This window comes from Pelodiscus sinensis, chromosome 13 (assembly GCF_049634645.1).
Source record: "Pelodiscus sinensis isolate JC-2024 chromosome 13, ASM4963464v1, whole genome shotgun sequence".
Lineage (NCBI taxonomy): Eukaryota > Metazoa > Chordata > Testudines > Trionychidae > Pelodiscus > Pelodiscus sinensis.
Window position 1 is genome coordinate 2,928,021 of NC_134723.1, and position 15,690 is coordinate 2,943,710.

At 49.0% G+C, this 15,690-nt stretch overlaps 1 protein-coding gene across 1 annotated transcript in view; it reads left to right on the forward strand.

Moving 5' to 3' along the window:
• Positions 1-3,924: 3,924 nt before the first annotated feature.
• The window catches only part of LOC102449669 (H(+)/Cl(-) exchange transporter 5), an 82,641-nt gene continuing 70,875 nt past the window's right edge, over positions 3,925-15,690 (forward strand). Inside the window, exon 1 of the mRNA XM_075896674.1 lies at positions 3,925-4,118. The gene's annotated coding sequence lies outside the window, so the exon portion shown is untranslated. The remainder of the gene's footprint in view (positions 4,119-15,690) is intronic.

Genomic DNA, 15,690 nt, shown 5'->3' on the forward strand with positions numbered 1-15,690 from the left:
TTAAGGGTAAGAGAGAAATGAAAGTTATGAAATGCACAGGCCAGTCAGAAACCCAAACCAACCCACTTTGCAAGCAGTAAAAGTAACAACAACCCCCCACGTATGTGCTGGGTCAGGAGAGGAGAGGGAAGGACAGTGTGTGTGTGTGTTTGTGAGAATGACAGACACACAGTGTGTGAGTGACAGAGATGTGCATTGCCAGGCTCCCTCCATCCCCTTCTCTCTGAGTGGAGACAGGGTACAGAAGTGGGGGGAGCAGGGACACCCTGACATCAGCGCCCCACTCTTCTCCCTCCCTCGCCCTGCACAGCAAGCAGGAGGCTCCCAGGGTGCAGCCAAACCAGTCAGGATCCCCTGTCCGAGGCTCCAAGATCGACCGGTGGATCCCGATCGACTGGTTGGTGACCCCTGCAGTAGCCGCGTTGGTTTCAATGTCAGGGAGTTAAAGAGAAAATCTGTTTGTGCTACAACTTTGGTTAATCACAAACACATCCACCCAAATGGGGGTTCCAGTATTAAAGTCTTCTCTTGTTGGACACCCCAATATCTCCCACCAGCTGGTTACAAGACATGCACTAATGTGCAGCACTTACCAGGGGATTATTTTATACCCTGGACGTACTAGACAGCATCCGACGGGTTGCTTTGCGTTGCCTGCTTCATTCTCAGACAGGACAGTAATTGTGGCGCAGATCCACATTCAGAGATGTTGGGAGTCCTAAAAACCTGCCAAGAGCTTTATTTATATTTCCTCCTCTGCTCTTTATAATGTTTTTCTTTGGGAGGCAGGAGACAGGCTTCATGGGCTCCTAAAATGGAGAAACTAACAGCATTAGAAGGAAACAGGCAGGCTCTTTGCAAGTCACCTGCCACCGCTCTGCCAGTTCCCTTCCATTCTGATGGGCAGCGGTTCCAGCCGAGGGTTCCCCTTCTGCTGATACCCTCAAACCCACCCTGTGGCCACCTTGCTAGTCTAGCCCTGCGCTTCCCCACAGCTCTGCCAATGCACCTCAACCCAGACCTGTGTGGGTATGTTTAGGGAGGCTAGAAGATGCTGTAGCCCCCCCCAACCCGAAGTCTGAACCTTTGAATTTCATATGCAAGGTCTGCCTAAGCTGTGTCTAGGGCAAGGGCAGGGGCTTTAGCTGCAACAAAGCTTGGTCTGCTCCCAGCTTTGCCTTTGGAGCAAGGGGTTTGTTTATCCACAGAGGGAGGCAGGGGGACTAAGCCAACAAAAGGCTCGTCATTCCTTGCCCTACACATGCATATTTCCATGGGGGCATTACCAAACCCTACCTTTTCTTTGGCCAGCAGGCTATACAAGCATGATTTTTTTTTACGATATTTCATCCAACCACAAGGAAGGAGGGAAAGATACTAGACTAAGAATTTTTCCCAAGTGAGAGTTACCACCACAGAGCTGCCTGATTCATGAGTGTATGTCTACACCGCAAAAACCCCAGCGGCAGCAAGCAACAAAGCCCAGATCAGCTGGCTTATGGGGCTCATACAATAGGGCTAAAAATAGTGTCGCTGGGCGGCATAGATTGGAAAATGGGCTCTAAGACCCTCTCGTCAGTTGCGCCCTCCCCTACCCGAGTTTTGAGCTCCAACCCCAGTGGAAATGTTTACAGGGCCATTTTTAGCTCTGTAACGTGAGCCCAGCTAGCCCACGTCAGCTACGTCTGCAGAGGAGTCTATGGGATGGAAAAGGTGAACCCCAAACGTTGTCCTTTAGAACGACCAGAGTGGTCTAGTGAATAAGGCACTGGACGGGGAAACACAGGTAGAACCTGATGACATTTTCCCATTATCTTTTCTTTTCAGTATAAAAAGCAGATTTGGCGCCATCGAAACCTTTAGTAAATGTGCCACTTTGGCCAAATTGTTTCTGTTTAAAAATATCTATAAAAGCTCTTCCCAGAAACGTTGCCAGGGAATCAGGGTTTCAGTTTGACAGTTTCAAAATGTTTGGATTTTTTTATCTGAGAGCGCTTTTTGCTGAAAAAAAAAGTGCCTCCCTTTAATACTGTGTAATATTAGAACATGCTCAACATGGACATGAAATGTTTTCATTGACCCCAAACAATCTGGTTTAGCATTATGAAATGCCAAATACTTTGAAACTGTTGGCTTCCCGTTTGGCTCATTCTTTTTTCAATTCTTTGGAATTCTAGTAAACCAAGAATCCTGTTATTCACCGAGCTCTATCCAGGGGACGCAGGCATGCAGGCCAGAGTCATACGCTGCTGCTAGGTGGGCAAAGGAAGCGTGGATGGAAGGTCTAATGGAAGGTCTAGGATGGGAACTGTGAGAATATGTGTAAGTGTTTATTATTATAGTGTCACCTAGAGGCCTCAGCTGAGATCAGGGCCCCATTTTGCGAGGAGTTTTACAAATGCCTAGTAAGACAGTCCCTGCCCTAAAGAAGTTATGGTGGGAGAGGTCCAGATTGGATATTAGCAAGGCTTGACGAACCGCGGCGAAAGCAGCTCGCCAGCCCTGCACTGCGCATGCGCAAGAGCCGCATTGCGCATGCGCGCGCCGCCGGTAAACGGGGCGCCGGGCTGAAATCTACTTGCACGGGTGAGTAGTTTCAATAGATTGTCGAGCCCTGGATATTAGGAAAAGCTATTTCACTAGGAGGGTGGGGAAGCACTGGAATGGGTGACCTAGGGAAGTAGTGTTTCGACTTGACAAAGCCCTGGCCGGGTTGATTTAGTTGGGATTGGTCCTGCCTAGAGCAGGGGGCTGGACTTGATGACCTTCTGAGGTCTCCTCCAGCTCTATGGTTCCACGATTCTATGATAAGAACTTGCAGTCAAGAACAGTGGCATTTTTTTGGGGGGGAGGGAAAGGTTTGGTCAGCCTAACTACGACTTATCTGGAAACTGGGGTGAATGCATAAGTACTTGCTGTACTCTCTGCTTGAAGAGGACTCCATCATGTACAGGTTTTAAAGTTTGGTTCAGTGGCTCTCAGCCTCCCTCTCCCCACCGTACATTGCGGCAGCACCCCTGGATGTGTGTTCTCTACCTCTGGCAGAGCGACTGACGTTTAGCCATTTCCAGGTCAGGGTGAGGCTGGGGCCATGTGGATGAGCGGGACTGCGGGGAGCTGCCCAGTGTCTCATTTAACCTGAGGGCAAACCCATGCTACATTGGCAGAATGGAAGTGTTGGGGACCCCTCTCCTGAATTTGGGTGGGAAGGGGTCTGGATTTGGCTCTAGGATCCGTTGTGAAACTCAGTTGAGGTCTGGCTTCCACCCCTCCTGCCCAATGCTAGGCCTACGGTTACCAGATGGTTTAAAAAAAAATACCGGACAAAAATTTGATAAAATGTTGAACCGGGGAGTAACCAGAGACACCTGGGGGGAGGGGAGAATTCGGGAAGTTGGGCCAAAATGCTGTCGTGGCCCCTTTAATTGTCACGTGTCCTGAGTGGGCTTCCAGCGGGTGCCAAGCCGGCCCCAGAAAAAGCAGAAAAACTTCCTTAATTAGAAAATGCACAGTCCAAATGGCAGACTGTCCGGTTCAGTACCAGATACCTGGCAACCCTAGCCAGGCCTGGTGAGAGATGTTGGGTCCCGGAGGGGTCATGTTAGCTGGGGCCCCCTTTCACTTTATTCACATGGAAGTTATATTCTGGGGGCACCCTGAGCTCGGGCCCCAGTACAATTATCCCTCCATCAATCTGGCCAGTGTCCATAACACTCCAAACTCCTGCCTCTGCCCATGCATAGAGCCACATGAGATGAGGGATCAGACAGCTGACTCCTCTGCTATACGCCGAGTAGGCTGTAGGGGGCGCCTAAACACTAGCTCCCCCTCTGCCCAAACCAAAGATGGCGGCACGGCGGCTTCACTGTTGTACTGCGGCTGAGCCCGCGCTCGCGCCCCACCCTTCCCACCCGAGGGATGGCACAAGTGCGCACGCGCGGTGGGCTGGGACGGGAAGGTGGTAGCGTCCGGGATGGAGGCGCTCGCGACAGTCACTTGAGTCGCTTCCCACCCCCGCCGCGAATGGAGTCTCCCGCTCGCAGGTGCTGCGCTGCGGGGGAGCGGGCGGCTCGCTGAGACACGCTCGGCCGGGATCGGGGCCGCCGCGCCCCGCAGAGGTGAGCGCCCCGCGCCTGCCGGCAGCTCCAGGGGCTCCCGCGGGCAGGAGCGCGCGAGTGGGGGGAGCTGGGGGGGGCAGAACTTCGTGGGGGGGAGCTGGAGGGGCAGGAGCTTGGGGGGGAGCTGCAGGGGCATGGGGCAGGAGCTTGGGGAGGAGCTGGAGGGGCAGGAGCTTGGGGGGAGCTGCAGGGGCATGGGGCAGGAGCTTGGGGAGGAGCTGGAGGGGCAGGAGCTTGGGGAGGAGCTGGAGGGGCGGGAGCTGGAGGGGCATGGGGCAGGAGCTTGGGGGGGAGCTGGAGGGGCAGGAGCTTGGGGGGGAGCTGGAGGGGCGGGAGCTGCAGGGGCATGGGGCAGGAGCTTGGGGGGGAGCTGGAGGGGCAGGAGCTTGGGGGGGAGCTGGAGGGGCATGGGGCAGGAGCTGGAGGGGCATGGGGCAGGAGCTTGGGGGGAGCTGGAGGGGTAGGAGCTTGGGGGGGAGCTGCAGGGGCATGGGGCAGGAGCATGTGTGTGCACGTGGAGGGGAGCTGGAAGGGTGCAGGGCAGCTGGTAGTTGAGGCCCCTTGCGCTCAGGCCAGTGGGTCTTCTCCAGGGACCGGAGGGCAGCAGGGTCTGGGCATGTGCTGGTCACTCTAGGAGGCAGCACGCTCTTGAAGCCCCCAAGTCCCTGGGCAGTTGGTGTCTGTGCAGTGAGCCCCCATCTCGGGTCAAGGGCCCAGGCCAGTCTCCTGACATCGTGTCCCCTCTGATGGGTCCCAGAACCGGACCGGGAAGTTGAGGGCTGCTTTGTGCAGGGGGTTCTCTGGGCTGCTGTGGGTGGATTGCTTGGGGCTAAACACAGCACTTCCCGAACTGGGGGCTGTGGACACTGGTGCACTGCAGAGCAGTTGGCGGTGGCCTGTGGAAAACTGGCTTGTCACATGGGGCTGGCTGTTCATTAAAGTCCATTAAATAAACAATTACGAATGCATCACTTTCCTGATGCTCTTTTCCCATGTAAGCAACCAGTGTAGTTGTGAGATCAGAAATGGACGAGTAGCTAGTTCTGCCTACCACCTATACTCTTATTCATGATTAAGTTGCCAGCCCCCTTAAAGTGGTCCCCACCATGGCAAAGGTTAGGGCCTGCCTGCTTTATGTACACTTCATAGCCCTCTTTAAAAAATATAAGACCTGCAGCAGCTTTCTGGTTTGCCTGGACAATAGGGAGCATTTTGCATTTCCAGATCAGACTCCTTGTACAGCGCCAGCAAAGACAGGGCTGTGATGTGAACCCTTACAGGAGCTGAGTAACTGTTGCTCGGATAGAAAGTTTTAGCTGTCAATGGGACTATGGGGCCCTGTGGTAGGCTCCCAAACTCCTTGGTCAGGCATAGAGCAAAGCAGCCACAGCACAAAGTTAACTTAAGAAATCTCTTTTCATGTGTCATCGCTTCTCAGCCTATTAAAGACTTAGATCGAGTGTCATTACCTTCATTTAACACACGCCTAGGCCTTATCTCGGGGATAGGTACTGGCTGCTGCCCATCCCTGTAGTAACTGTGTGCTTGCTACGTGAAACTGATTGGCACTAGTGGAGATCCCTGTGAAATTCACGGAGATTCTGACTCATCATTGTCCAGGATACAGGCACCTGAGCTTGTGGGGGGCTGTGCCTTTAAAACAGACTAGGGCAGGGAGCCCGGACCATCATGCATGACTTTGTGTTTCTGCTGGAGAGCTTTACCAAACAGGAACAACGGCAAAACCTTCCGGCAGGTGGGCAGACACCTTTCATCTCTTCTGGGGGCTTATTTCACAGGTGCCTTCAGAGCTCTGTGATCTGCAACTGTCTGCTTCACCTGTGGGGATGTGGTCTTTAACTGGATCCATTAAGTCTTTTGAAGCTTGTCACTGGGGCTGCAAACTGATAGCAGAGGCAGGATGGGAGCCCAGTGGTGGCACTGGTTTGTGTTTACAGCCTAAACCCTGACGGAGGCCAACAGCTGCGATTTGCCCCAGTTGGAGCCTTCGTACTGGTTTCTTGTTCACAAGCAGTGAATTGCAAGAGTTCAGTCAAGAGAGGACAGATCTGTACATGGCTCTGGCCAGCTCTCATCCAAAGGAAAGGGCAGAGTTCTCTGAAAGAACTTTATAGTCACTGATGCTGCCTTGTCGTTCAATCTTGGTAAAAGCAGAGTTCCTAAACCAACGATGTGCTTCAGCAATTCTTTGGTATTAGGAACATAAGAGCAGGTCAGACCAACGGTTCATCCAGCCCAGTGTCCTGTCTGCCGACAGTGACCAATACCGGATGCCCCAGAAAGAGGGATCACAACAGGAAATCCTTACGTGATCCCTCCCCTGTCACCCACCTCCAGAGAAACAGAGGCCAGGGACACCATTCCTACCCATCCCGGCTAATAGCCATCGATGGACCGAACCTCCATGAATCTATCTAGCTCTGTTTTGAACCCTGTTCAAGTCCTAGCCTTCACCGCATCCTCTGGCAAGGAGTTCCACAGATTGACTGTGCGCTGAGTGAAGAAAATAGCAGCAGCTCTGAAAACTTAGGGGTGCAACATTGAGGAGTGATTCTTGTTTTTGGGACACCAAGGGACAGCTCTTGTAGCCTCTGGCAAATCTTTCATGGGATTTAAGGGGAGCTTTACTCTAAGCACTGTGATATTGGATACTGGCTGAGTGCGAAGTATAGCGTGTTGAGATTTGGTTAGGACTTACTGAGAGCTTCGTGTGTAGCTCTGTAGCTTTTTCTTGGATGGATAAGGTAGCTTTGCTTGTGTGGTACATTAAGGTTACTCGTTTCTACTGAAAGTAAAATAGTTTAATGAGGAGGCAGCGATATTGAAAGATGTTTCTTTCAAAACAATGTAATGAACTTGTAATCTTTAGAGACATGTTTCATTTATCTCTGGAAGTGGGGGAATGGGGAGGGATCATGTGAGGATTACCTGTTGTGTTCACTCCCTCCGGGGCATCTGGTATTGGCCCCTGTGGGCAGACAGGACACGGCTCGATGAACCGTTGATCTGACCCAGTCTGGCCGTTCTTATCGATGTAGCTTTAGCTTTAGAAAAATAATACAGGCCAGCCGGTGTAATTAGAGAACAGAGCAGCAATGGTAGAGAAGACTTCCATATTCCTTGAACTTTGAACAATGGTAGCAATTTAGCAAAAGATCTCGGACTTGCAAACATTTTTTCCTGATGACCTGGTGTTTGTATGAAACAATGGATACAGCTTTTCAATTTACCTTTCTTTTTAAAGCAGCCCCAATGTCCTTGGTTTTCTACGTGTGTGTGTGTGTGTGTGTGTGTGTGTGTGTGTGTGTGTGTGTGTGTAAAAGTGTTCTGCAGAGATTGCTTTGGTAGAGGACAGTGAAATGGCTCCGGAGAGATCCTAGAGACTTCTCTGTTTGTGTATGGCTGGCTGGGTGCAGAACTTACTCTGCAGTTTGACGTGTTAAAACCTTTTGTAGGTTTCAAAGTAGATTCTAAGTCATGTTTTTTCTTTGCTATTTAATATTTCACCATTTGCCTCTCCTGGGCTGTGGGCTGACAGGGTAGATTGCAGCAAGGAAGGGTTTAAAACTCCCTCCATTTAGTCGAGGAGGGGGTAGCCCTGTTAGTCTGTATCTTCAAAAACAAGGAGGAGCCCTGTAGCATCTTAGGCCAGATTTATTAGGGCCTGGATTTTCCCCCCAATAAATCACTTGGTTTCTAAGGTGCCATAGGATCCCTCATTTGTTCCATTTAGCTTCTTGCTTAAGCACTGGCATCACAGTGGCATGAAAATTGAATACGTCCCTTCCTTTGTTTCCCCAAGTACTTAGTGTTAGTGTAAAACTTGAGGTAATGAGGCTGTTTCTAAGCAAGGCTTGATTTCAGGAGGGCAGCCAATGAAAGACTCCATCCTAAATAACGAAATGAAGAGGTAAGTTTAACCGAAACAGTAATATAATGACTTGGCAGCAGGCCCATCCTTGGGAGCCTTATGCAGTGCTCCTAAATTAGTGCCCCTATGCCCGATGGCAGCCGGGGAAGTGACATGTTTTTTAGATTTTACAATCTTCAGCCACACACTAATGAAATAGTTTAAAATTTGTTTGAAAACTAAGGGTCTGTGGCCGAACACAGTACATTCAGAAACTGACAGCACATCCGTGGGCTTGGCAAATGCCTTTTAAATGACTTCATTACCACTTGAATGAGTCTTTCACAAGTTCAGTGTCTGCTAAGAGGTTGGGCAGGCTTTTTCACTTTGAAGTTAACTAGATCCTCTCCAGAGGAAGCAGAGCCACCAACAGGGATAGGAAGAGGTGTGTGGATGGACTGATGAGACTGATGCCCCAAATTTTCAGGTGCCCTACACACAGTTGCTTGTCAGTTAAGATTATGACAGAGCACCCCTTAAAAGATTTTTTTTTAAACACATTTCCCTTCTTTTTGAGACAGGTTATTATCTGTATGCAAGTTCTCATGTTCTGTCTTTTCCCAGAGGAAATTTTGCTAAATGTTGGTTAATCCGATAAGGAGTGTGTTATGGGATGTTAAATAATTGTGTTGGATTTTGAAAGTTTGAAAACCTTTTGTCCTCTCATAATTTAGATTCCTTGATATCATCACTTCACCCTTGTTTTAATTCCCATTGTGGTAATGTGTATAACAGGATTTTTTGCCATGTTGGAATACAGTTTTAATTTATCACAAGTTGACTTTCCCATAGTCTCCTTTACAACTAGGGCTTGTCTCCGTGGTGGTGTAATGCTCGCTATGGGCGGCGATTTCCAAAGCACACTAACCTGTTTGTTAATTGGTCCATGTAGATCTTTCTGGTATGCACCAAAGGTTTCCTCCTGTGCCTTCCCATAGCTCCGTTTGTGTAGCTGCCCCCTTGATCTCAGCTTTAAACGTCTGTACCTCTACGAGGACTAATAGTCTTACAAATAAACTAATCGTTAGGTATGGACCATAGGCCTGACAGCGATTTCCTCCTTATACACCAATTAGTCATGCTTATGTTTCCTAAAATGGAATCCATCACTTCCAAAACTTTGGTTTCATTGTCACAATCTTCACTGCCCCATATGGGAAAAAACGATGGCCAAAGAGTGTAACGGAAAAAATAGCATTTCCTGAATACCCGGGCAAGCAGCTGTGTTTTGAGCTGCTGCTCTCTGTGTTGTCATCTCTCCTGCCCCACGGCATGCTCAAATGGGTCTGGCCTTACCAGCAGTGTCGTGAACGGTGAGAGTGTCTTGGCCAAAGGATATTGACTTTTTCACAAAGGCTCCTGACCAGCCTTCAAATGATAATGATTTTCACTTATTGTCGTGGGCTGTATTTCACGTAGTGACCTCGATTTCACATAGAAGTGAAAGACTTTGTGTCCTGTAACTAGGACTTCTGTTTTTCAGGGTGTGTTAGTTTTATTTTGTGCAGCAGGGGCAGTTATTTTTAGCCATTTTTCAGTTCTAGGTAGAAGCCCAAAACTTGGGAGAGAAGGGAGTTGGAACTTTCTCCTTGTTCATCCTGTAATGAGTAATGGCTTTAAAATACCAGAGTGCTCTTTAATGTAGCTCTGTTTCACTAGCAGGGTCTGCGTGGAATAATGACCATGAAACACGTTGGTGAACTTCGTAAAGCAAACCCCGCAGTACGTGTTACTGTCGGTTTAGGCCAGCCGTTGGATCCATGTGACCATTTCTGGTATTCAGAGGATAAATGTCAATTTCAATTTTTTTGTATTGTGGGTCTTTTATTGGTGAAAACAGAAAATCAGATGCACACCCAAAACCCGTCCCTGAACTCTGCCAGCTCCCCGTTCTCTTCTTAGCACGTTCAATTTTATTTTCATGCTACAGGGATAAGCTAGCATAAGAATGAAGGGGGAATCGATTGAACCCCTGGAGAGGAATCTGAAGCCAATGAAGTGTGTTAAATGCCCTTTTTTAACACATTAACTTCTCAGGTATAAATGTTCCAGGTAAGCACTGGCTGTCATACTAGAAAACTGAGAGTAATAAAAACAGCCCTTATTAATGTTGTGGACTTTCCAGCAAACATTCATCTCTGATCCTGCACAACAAATCGGTGTCTGAGCACATCTCAGCCATAGAGAAACACATTCAGTTCTCAGTGTCTCTGATCCTGTGGATATTCAATAGAGGTTGTACCTGGGGTCTTGTAAGATCAGCTGGGAGTTTGAAGAAAAAAATCCTGCTGAAAAAGGAGCGTGTAGGTAGTAGGCAGGGTGAAAGCTGTAGGATTATTTAGCAGTATTTGGGGTATGGGTGAGTAAGGGTCACCCATCAAGCTTGTATAGGGCGACTGACTCACTGCAGGCTATAAAACATCTTACCTGGCAGACTGACTATTCTCAGAGCACATAGTTCAAGTCTCTGTGCAAGAACTTAGGGACAGAATTCAAATGACCACACACAAAAAACCCAGGTTCATCTCTCGTTGGCACGGCATGCAGACACTCCAAATGCTGTAGGTGTGCCTAAGGAGGTTATTTTTTTAAAGGAAGTGATATTGCTGAATCTGACATTTTATGCTGTTGAAGTTCCTATCTTTAAAATCTTTCCTAATGTGATATTGGCCAAGAATTTTCTGTTGCAAGATGGGGGACTTTCCTGACTCTCTTTTTTAATGAACAGTAAATACGATTGTGATTTTTAAAATGTGAAGTAGAAAATCAGATTTCTTGAATTTGATCAGGACATTTGCTGTATCAAATGAATAAAGGATTTTTTCCTAATACTCTTTAATTCTGACCTTGCTTGTGCCACACTCTAGATGCAAAATATGATCACCAGTCTGTGCTCCGAAACTACTACAGACCAGCACTTACAATACAGTTTTATTTTGTATAACACCCAATGTCCAAGAGGAAGCCGGGGATAGACATCAACAGGGAATCTTAATGCACGCAGCATGGGGAGCTGCTACTTTGGAGCCAGAAAGCGATCTTTTAAAAGAGCTACCAAGAAATGGGCCCGTCTATAAATAACAGGCCAGGTTTCAAAGTACACAGTTTTCCACTGAGTTTTCTCTTTGTAGTTGACCAGTGTTTCTGTGCATAATGTTTGTAGCAGCAGCGTCTATCTTCACCTATGGAAGGAATGCTTAATATGGGTATAACCAGAGATTTCAAAAAGCTCCAGAGTCTGCAGATAATTCTGGGGCTGGGATGGGGTAGTGGAGCACAGGGATGTAAGCGACTAGTCGACTACCTGATCACCATATGCTTATTGGGTAGTCGAGTACTGACTTGACTAGTCGCTTTCTCTTTCCCTCCCCCTGCTAACTCTATCAGAGAGAGGCAGCGAGGAGGAGGGAGCAGGAGCTGCTGGGAGCCAGTTTAAAAGCTGGTTTCCCCCAGCACTGTCTCTGGGGGGACAGGGGAGGCAGAGGCTAGTGGGGGACTGGGTGTGAGCCAGGAATCCACTGATTCCTGGCTTGCACCCAGTCCCAGACACCGCACCTCTGCCTTTTAACTGTATTAAGAGCTGCCATGCTCTTAATACGTTTAAAAGGCGGAAGCACAGTGCAGTTAGCTCCCAGGGCTGGGAGCCAACCCCGCTTCCACTCTCTGCCCTCCCCCCTTCCCATCGACCAATCGAGTAGTCGATGGAAATTCCATCAATCTAGCATCCCTAGTGGAGCAGAGATCTTTTCCTCCTACCTTTGTCCTTGCAGCAGCCCGTCTTCGCAGATGAGATGGGTTTTTTGGGAGCTTTCCCCCAGAAAATCACAGCCTGACCTGGAAGCAGAGGGTGAAGAGGAGGCTGATCCTTTTGTTCATGGACAGAACGTGTAATGCATCTGGGGGAGAGTGGTAGACCTGGGACCTGCCCTTCCAAGCAGGTGAAAGAGGCGCAAAGCTTTTTCTCCAGCCCTGAAAGAGGGATGAAGCGTCAGTGGGATCCAGTTGGCTGTTGTTTCAGGTGGAGCTCCTAAGGGCCCAAGCAGAGCTCAGGCGATCATGCTGGTAGAATTCCCAGCAGCTGATTGGCAAGGAACACGTGTCTGGTTGTAGCCCTCTCCTTAGCCTTCTCTACCTGCCTTTGAGCTAATTGGGTCCTTTCTCTAGGAAATGCCGGGCAAATTTCCTGGTATTCTTGTCAATACTTGGACATAAGATTCCTGGGCATCCTATGGGCCCTTAACCTATAGTGTTCACATCTCCTGTTTGTAATGGAGTAAACACTTTTATTGCCCAAGCGATTGCTAGTGGAGTTAACCCCCTTCTCCCTTCGCCACCACATCACACTCACAATTAGCTGCTTATCAGCCATGACTCTACGTAGGGATGTAAAATCCCGTTTAATTGGCTAACCATTGTGTAACAGATTAAAGGGGGGCACTTCGGTCTGACTGGAGCGGCACCCCACATTGGACTGGAGTGCCTGCCTCCTTTCCCCTGCTGCAGGGAGGGCTGGAGCAGTCCCTACCTGCGGGCCACCAGAGCAGCCCCTGTTCACGGCGGGCCCCCAAAGGGCTGGAGCGGCCCCCTGCCGACGGTGGGTGGACAGCTGCTGCCGCCCCCAATGGCTGAACAGTCACATCCCTAACTGTAAGGCCACTTCAGAATCTCTTTCCAGAATATTTGCCTGCCCCATGTGACCTACGTTCTTGGATTCTAGCTGTTTATCGGACATCTGGATGTGTTAAAATCTGGTGTCCGGGGAGCCCAGTTTACCAAGCAGTCCTGAGAGCTCCGCAGAACTGTGTCCCTTGCAAATTTCACCTCCAGATAATTGATCGATCTGGAATAGCATTAGATCATGATCAGTTTTCTGGGCAGCCCTGCTAGAAAACCACTTTTTGGGGGATGTAAAGGAGGAATTCCGTTCCTTCCCCCCCCCCTCCACTTGTGAATGGTGTGTTTATCTCCTACAACAAAAAATAGTCTAATTGTCATACCATTGTCTCTCCATTACCAAACTTATTTTCTGTTCTCATATGGGAAGTTCTTGAGGGATAACTAACATGCCGGGTTTTTCTTTTTCCTTTACATAACAGCGTCTGTTATTTCTTCTGTTACAATAGACGTTCTTTTGCTAACTCAGCTGTATTTTAGATCCAGAGTCATGACGTTTTTGGCTCAAATTATGAGACCGCATTTTTTTTATTGAAATGCTTCTAATAATTCTCTAGCCTCAGCCGGCCTGATTTAGATGTGATCCAGGTTTATCCATTTTGTGCCGAAAGTAAGGCTGGGCTTCGCGAAGGGGACCAGTGGCAGCCCTGGTATTTCGGAAAGTGGTACTGCTTTCTGGCAGTGCGACTAGACAGGGATGATGCATCGCTGACTTGGATCTTCGCTAGCATTTCCAGCTTGAGGCATCCTTGCAGTCGTTGCTTTGTGTCCCACATTCAGGGAATCGGGGCTGGTAAATAGTTGCTGTTCGTGTACAGCCTGCTTAAATGAAGGGAATGCATTAGCGGCAAGAATTGACGTTAGGGAGGAGAGTCTAAACCACTGTCTGATTAGCTTGCATAACCTAAAGATTTTTTTTTTTTTTTTAAACGCTTGAGAAGTAACTTTTGATTTCCTGGGCTAGCAGGCGAAGTGAAGAACTGCGTCAGTTTGATGTTTGATCCCGCTGTCTCAAGGCAGCCTTGGACATGCGGTCAGCAGAATGCCAATGGGGTGTTTGAAAACGGTTGTCCCGCTGTTACTATAAACGTCTTTCACGTCAGCTAGACTTGCTGGCCGGTCGTAATGCAGCGTGGCTTTAGCAACGTTAGTGGGATTACTGGCGATAGTGTATAAATCCGCTCTGGGGCAGGCCTGGAACCAATCTCTCTGTAACAGTTGATGCCTTTTGAGAAGGATTAGCAGCCTAGGGGGACTCTGCTATCTCAGCAAAGTTGAGTGCCTTCCCCATCGTTCTGTACCCCCCCTCCCCGTCTCCTGTCACCTGTCCTTATCTCCTCCTCCCCGGCTTCTGTCCCCGCCCACCAGTTCCCTGCTGTCTCTTATGCAGGTCTTTCTCTGTCCCAACACTAATGCGGTTTGCCAGGCCTCTCCTCATCCATGGCTACACCTTCATTCCCCGCTCCTGATTCAGACGTGGGGCGGAGACTAGCAATTCCTCTTGTACAGCCAGAGAGAAGCTGCTGTGCCCTCTTATTCCGACTCTTTTTGTCGGAGTGTAGGGGCATCATGGGAAAATACACGGCCTCCTTCAAAAAGTTTGTAGTGTAGAATGCACGGCATAGGAAGGCTATAGGACAGGGATACAATCAATAAGCACAGCTTAACTATAATAGCTATAACTATAATAGCTATAACTATCAGCCGGGAGCTGATACACCCGGCTCCCCCTGTAGCCTGCTGGTACTATTTCCTGTGGGTGTCCTGGAAGTGAGTCTTGAAAGGAATGGGTAAAGTACATTCTGACTTAAAATGTAAAACTCCATCTTTGCAGGAGACGAGTCTTTCTTTGTGCTGCTCTTTGCATGTGTTTGGTCTGGAATGCAAGCTATTTTTTTTATAGCAGCTGATATTACCATCAGGCTGGATTTAAAACTAGTCCAGCTGGTTTCCCTCTGCCTCTAAACCTCCAGTAAACCAGGTGCCAGACAAAAGCAGAAGCCAAACTTTGTCACACCAGCGAGGGGGCGACTTTTTCCCGTACTCCATCGTATGCCAAGCCGCCCACTCTCCTTAATACTTCTCTGTAGTCTCCTGTCGTGCATTCAGCAGTGTCCCAGATGTGGGGCCATGTTTGGAAGGGGGCAGAGACAGCAAGAGCCTGTATTTGCGAGGTCAGAGAAGCAGAACATCGGATTAAGTAGTAACAGGCCACTGGCAGGGCAGAAGTAGATTATTCCCCTTTATTCAGCACTGCTGAGGCCACACCCGGAGTCTTGCATCCAGTTCTGGGCCCCCCATTACGGAAAGGCTGTGGAGAGGGTCCAGCGGAGGACAACCAAAATGAAGGGGCTGGATCACATGACCTACAAGGAGCGGCTGAATGATTTGGGTCTGTTTAGTCTGCAGAAGAGAAGAGCGAGGGGGGATTTGAGAGCAGCCTGCAACTTCCTGAGGGGGGTTCCAAAGAAGATGGAGAGAGGCTGTTCTCAGTGGTGGCAGATGGCAGAACGAGGAGCAATGGGCTCCAGTTGCAGTAGGGGAAGACTAGGTGGGATATTAGGAAAAACTATGTTACTAGGATGGTGGTGAAGCACTGGGATGGGTTCCCTAGGGAGGGGGTGGAATCTCCATCCCTGGAGGCTTTTAAGTCCTGGCTTGACAAAGCCCTGGCTGGGTTGATTTCATTGGGGTGGGTCCTGCTTGAGCAGGGAGCTGGACTTGATGACTCCTGAGGTCTCTTGCAACTCTGATTCTATGAAGGTGACTGGTGGGGACAGATTAACTGACCGTTGATAGTTAGATTCATTGTCTCGTGGCAGGCCTTGAAAAGGGATTCACACAGTGTGTAAAACTTTGCACCGCGCTTTTTATTTGCGTTTGAAATACTGATTTGCAGGCCTGTGATGGCACCGAGTGGGGTAAGAAGTGCAGCTGTGCATATGAAAATATTAAAATCCTGTTCTG